This window comes from Haemaphysalis longicornis, unplaced genomic scaffold (genome assembly GCF_048455015.1).
Source record: "Haemaphysalis longicornis isolate Haplotype H1 unplaced genomic scaffold, Haemaphysalis longicornis Haplotype H1 scaffold_5, whole genome shotgun sequence".
NCBI classification, from domain to species: Eukaryota; Metazoa; Arthropoda; class Arachnida; order Ixodida; family Ixodidae; genus Haemaphysalis; species Haemaphysalis longicornis.
In genome coordinates this window covers 62,597,782-62,603,553 of record NW_027526385.1, presented here as the reverse complement: position 1 = coordinate 62,603,553, position 5,772 = coordinate 62,597,782, and the positions used below count along the sequence as shown (strand labels likewise).

Sequence of the window (5,772 nt, the reverse complement as noted above, 5' to 3'; positions counted from 1 at the left end):
TTGGGCCTTCGCCTTGCTTCGGGAGCATTCAGAACAAGTCCGCTACCAAGTCTCTATGTCGAATGTGACCACTGGTGCCTAGAGAACCAGCGTGCTTATGCAGCACTGCTCTATGCTATCAGAACAATGTCTATGGAAAATCACCCGTGTAGTTCTATTCTGAACGACGCCTCGTCTGCCCGTTTATACCTAGCACGCCCCTCGATACCTGCCCCTATGTCCTTGCGTGTCAATGGCCTTGCAGAGGAAATGGGTGTATCTTTTGATGAGGGCATGAAGACCTCCATCGCCGATGTAGTCCCACCTTGGGAAATGTCAGCGATTTGTTGCGACACATCCTTTAAACTCATTGGTAAGCGCCGTGCACCTCGTGAATTGATCTTACAGCATTTTTTACATTTACAACACACATATCCATACACCTCATTTTACACGGATGCCTCGAAGTCTGCTTCCGCTGTGTCGTGTGCTGCACATGGCCCGTATTTCGCCAGCACAAGGACCTTGAACAGAAATACCAGTGTCTTTACAGCAGAGGCTTAGGGTATTTTAATCACAGTGGAGCACATTACACAGAACAAAATACAAGAATCAATTATCTACACAGACTCCCTAAGTGTGGTTACAGCACTAGATTCATTTCAACCTATAAAAAATGTTGTCCTCAATCACCTTTTTAAAGCTCTTGTTACTGCTTATAAATTAAAACTAAAAATACTTGTTTGCTGGATCCCTGGACACAGTGGCATTCTGGGCAATAAAATTGCCGACCAGAACGCCACTTTGGCTGCCCTCCGTAGTGGTGTTGATGTAGCGCAGGTCTTTTACCTTGATTTGAAGCCAGTGATCCGAAGGGGAATCCGTAAACGCTGGCAGAACACATGGGACACATACACAGACAACAAACTCCACTCAGCAAAACCACACCTAGGAAGGTATGCAACAGAAAAACTAAACAGGTTCATTGAAGTATCGATTTGCAGACTACACATAGGTCACACTTACGCTACCCACGCATATCTCTTGAATGGTGCACTCCCACCAGTTTGCGACAAGTGTGGGGACCGGCTCTCCGTCCTCCATGTGTTAATTGAGTGCACATCCTGCAATGAGGCCAGAAAACGGCATTTCCCAAAAATATATACCTTCAACATTTCACTACACCCTTCACTGTTTTTAGGAGATGAACCTATGTTCACAATCAAATCTATTTTAAGTTATCTTGCAGAAATCAAGTTTTTAAAGCCTATCTCATACAGTGCGTGACCTCAGAGCCTACGAGGATTGAGCAAGGCCCTTATGTTTCCTACGAGGGGCCCGCTCATGTACCACGCTCTTCGGCTCAAGCTACAGTCATGTTCTATCCATAGTCCCCTTCATCTGCCATCATGAATATCTCCATTTTTTAGTCTTCGGGCCGTCTACACCCATATATATAATATTTCAAGATATATTATACTCATTTCATACATATTTTAAGCACAAACCTCACTATGAAAAACGACGCAACATAGTTTTGGCGCTCTTTGGTCTTAGTTACCCTTGCGCCAATAAATGCAAACATACAATGCAAATTCCCAAGCGCCAGCCAATGATGGTGGCCGAGGTATTGCCAAGGTCGGACACATTGGCCACTGATGATTTGCCATGCTTGGTATTGGCAATTTCTGCTGCTTGGGCGCTTCTTGGTGGCAACTCGCTTGATCATGTGCATGATTTGATTGATGCTGTGTTTGAGGCGCTGCAAGGATACGCCACGCTTGGTGTTTGCCTGGAGCTGTAGGCCCAGCATCTTGATACTGGGGCTTGGAGTTATGGCATGGCCATCAAGGGGTATTCTAATGTGTTCCTTATTGTGTCGTTTGGCGCGAGGACGAATGACAAGGAGCTGTGATTTTTTACGTGAACAGTGGAGGCCACAGGCTTTAGCACACTGGCGTTCTAGAAGAGAGATTCCATGCGTTGGCGTGAGCTTCCATTAATTTTTGTAACTCCTAGCTTATGCGCAATCCGCGTACAGGGCCGCTAGACATGCCGTGGGTGGAGCGCACAGCAGCGCGAGATGTCACGAGAAGCTGTCACGTTGCATTCACCAAAAATGCAGGGGGTAAACACGTTGGTGTTCTTGGTGAGTGCACCTCCTTTCTTCCCTGTTTCTTGTGTGTTCCGCCAGGTGTTAAAACATTTTTCTTTAAATTACACACTGGCACGCTCCCTGTTAAAACTTGGATGAAAGATCGGGGTCTGTTTATAGCTTGGTCGACAGACTGTCGGCTCTGTACTCGACCAGAGACAATTGATCACTGCTTTGTAGACTGCAGAGATGCTGTCTTTTTCTGGGACATTCTACAGCGAACGCTCAAAAAAGACATGGATATTACGCCTTTCTCTATCCGATTTTTGCCATTCGACTATCCTGGTGAGCCACCTTATGACATGTTCGTGTTGATTGGTTTGTACAGTCTGTGGCGATGCCGCTTATGTGATAGACATGCTGAGCCACCAAGATCAACTAAGTCTTATTTCAGAGAAACTGTGGCATTTGTACATAGTGTGTATAGTTCGCTTGACCAACCACCTGACTGGTTCCCTCTTTTGAACGCTTGCGTGTGTTTGCCTGAATTTTGATGTATATTTGCCTGTCATAACTTCAGGGTATTCTTTTGTTTGCTTGTATTCCTCGTACTGCAACGTCTGAGCGTATTTTCCCATGTAATAAAGAAAAAAAAAGTCCCGTAGCTGAATCGGTAAGACAATGAGCTCCCGCTTTGTTATGTCAGTAGTTCCAGGTTCGATTCCTGGCGGTGCCGCTGAATTCTTTTATTTGTTCGCGGGCGTTTTCTGGTGACACCAACGGTCACGAAAGAACCCTTGGGGCTAGAGGTAGAAAGCTTTGCTTTAAAATGGCAACAAATCATCCCCATATAACTACCGGCCCATATCGCTTACAAGTGTCCCATCCAAATTTATGGAGCACATTTTATTTACCAACGTCATTAATCACCTCGAACAGCACAACTTCATTCATCCTTCCCAACATGGTTTTCGTAGATGCCTGTCGTGTGAAACGCCACTTGCTGCCTTCATTCATGACTTGCACACAAATCTTGAGCAGAATATCCAAACTGACGCCATATTTCTTGACTTTGAAAAGGCTTTTGATAAAGTTCCTCACCACCGCCTTATGACCAAACTTTCTTTGCTTAACCTCGACCCATCTGTCTTGTCTTGGATTAATAACTTTCTCACTGACAGAAAACAGTTCGTCGTCATAAATAAAGCTAGGTCCAAAATCTCTCCCGTCCTCTCCGGTGTTCCCCATGGAACCGTACTTGGCCCCCTGCTTTTCCTGATTTGCATCAACGGTCTTCTACACTGTATTACTAACAATATAAGATTATTCGCCGACGATTGCGTTATTTACGCAACAATCGGTAGTCATGAAGTTCAAGTAGCTTTACAAGCAGACCTAACAGCCGTTCAAAATTGGTGCCACAAGTGGCAGATGAGTTTAAACATTTCTAAATGTAGATCAGTGTCTTTTCACAGACGTACTAATCCGTTTTTGTACAACTACGCCCTAAATAACAGTTTGCTACAATCGACTAGCTCTTATAAATACCTTGGAATACATATCTCAAGTGACCTATCTTGGACCCTCCACATCAATCACGTCATTTAAACAGCTAGTAGATCTTTAGGTTATATTCAACGAACCCTGAAGTTTGCTCCCAGCCACTTAAAAATATTAGCTTTCACCACAATAATAAGCCCCAAATTTGAGTACGCCGTAGCAGTTTGGGACCCACACCAGAATTATCTCATCCAAAACCTAGAAGCCATCCAAAACCGCGCTGCCAGATTCGCCTTTTCCGATTACTCATCGTTCACCAGTGTAACAGACTTAAAGGAACGTGCCGCACTCGTTCCTCTTAGTCACCGCCGAAAAACTGCGCGACTCGCATTATTTTACAAATTCTATCACGCATCCCCATCGAGCATTTACGTCACCCAACGCCCCATTTCTCTGATGGTTGCTGCAACACTATGCAAGTTCATTACCCTCGCCCCAAAACTACAACATTTGCAGAATCTCTTTTTATTCGGATAGCTAAGGAATGGAACGGCCTTGTTAGCATTCAGGATGCAGAAGCCTTTAAAAATGCCCTGGCGAAGATCATTAAACCGTAATAAATTGCCTGGTAACTTTCTAACGTGCTTAACTTTTTTTCGTGTGACCTCCCATGATATTTCTTGTGTAATGGTTCCTGGTGTCATCTTCCTCGTGCAGCGTGTGTATATATATATATATATATATATATATATATATATATATATATATATATATATATAAGAAAGAAATAAGAATTAAGAATTGGCAGTCAAGAAGACCTCGGAAAGCAAAGGGGAGGATGTAGTAGCTCAAGATAAAGAATTTGGAAAATAAAGAAAGTGGAGAAAAAATGCCCGCCAGGTGGGGTCTGAACCCACGACCTCCAGAATACCAGTCTGGTGCGATAACCACTACGCTACTGGCGGGGCTACTTTAGCCTCCACTTTCTGGGGTATTTATGTTCAGGTGTTTTTGTTTCCTGTACTTAGGGGTGGTAGCCAGCGCCACTCAGACTACTCGGGGTGAAGGGGACCTTCTTTTTAACCCCGGGGCCCTGACTCGAGCGTCTACGACATGTCGAGAGTGGTCGACCAGCGTTGAACCCTCTTAAGCTCCCTATGGCACCAAGACTGCCAGAACAGAGGCCCTCGCTATGCATGTAGAGAATCAGAATAGGAAATGAGGGGCTCGTTGAAAATAAGACAAAAATAAGAATTGGCAGTCAAGAAGACCTCGGAAAGCAAAGGGGAGGATGTGGTAGGTCATTGAAACAGACAAAGAATTTGGAAAGAATTTGGAAAGAAAGAATTTGGAAAGCTTGCTGCACGCGAACCTCCAGTTTTCTCGTCGCGTTGTCACTCTGCGCATTAGGGGAGCCAAAAATCTTTTGCACCTCCGTGGTGAAGCCAGCCCAGTCGGTAATTCATGTTTGTGGTTTAAATAGCACATCTCGGCAATCTTCTTCAGAGAGAAGCCAACGTTGAACAATTTGAGGCGATCATTCCACCTATTGAACTGGCTAACGTGTGTGTAGCTGTCCAGCTACTCCTCCACGTCTTCGCCCCGAAGTCCAGCGAACTCGGCCGGGTCGCGCTGGGGAGTGGTGACGATCCATTGCAGAGGCGCGGAGACTGCGCCACTCGGAGTGTCTTAATTGCGACATGGGCATTGGTCTTGAGGGCAAGCGGCGACCGGAACGGAGCTCCAGGGGTGTCGAAGGAGAGGTACAGCTCGGGATCGAGTTGCAACTCCACCACTTCTGAGGCCGTAGATAGAAGGTGACGGGACCGTTGCTTTCGCATCTCCTTTATTCCGAGGCGTCAGGCGGGGAAGAACCAGGATGGCGACTCGGCGTCCCTGCTGATGGTGATTCGCCGAAGACGAGGTTGTGCCGGTGAGGATGAGTATGTACAGCAGATGATGCGGTAGCTGCAAGCTACTGGTGATGATGATAAATACCGATGGGGACAAATCTCTCCTAGCAGGCAGCAAGACACAAACTCAGCTCCATATTTATTGCCGCGAACCATACATTGGGTTTGTTTATTTGTGTTTTGCTTTTACCGCCCGGCTGCGCCGGTCTGTGTTATCTCTGCGCCAAGGGAAGCACGTGTTCCATTCTTTCTTTCTGTGCCGCATGTGTTATCTGTCGTGATAGG

At 45.8% G+C, this 5,772-nt stretch overlaps 1 non-coding gene across 1 annotated transcript; it reads right to left on the bottom strand.

The window, feature by feature from the left end:
• Positions 1-4,466: 4,466 nt before the first annotated feature.
• On the bottom strand, positions 4,467-4,539 carry Trnat-ggu (transfer RNA threonine (anticodon GGU)). The gene has a single exon. It is a non-coding gene; the product is annotated as a tRNA-Thr (tRNA).
• Positions 4,540-5,772: the final 1,233 nt, after the last annotated feature.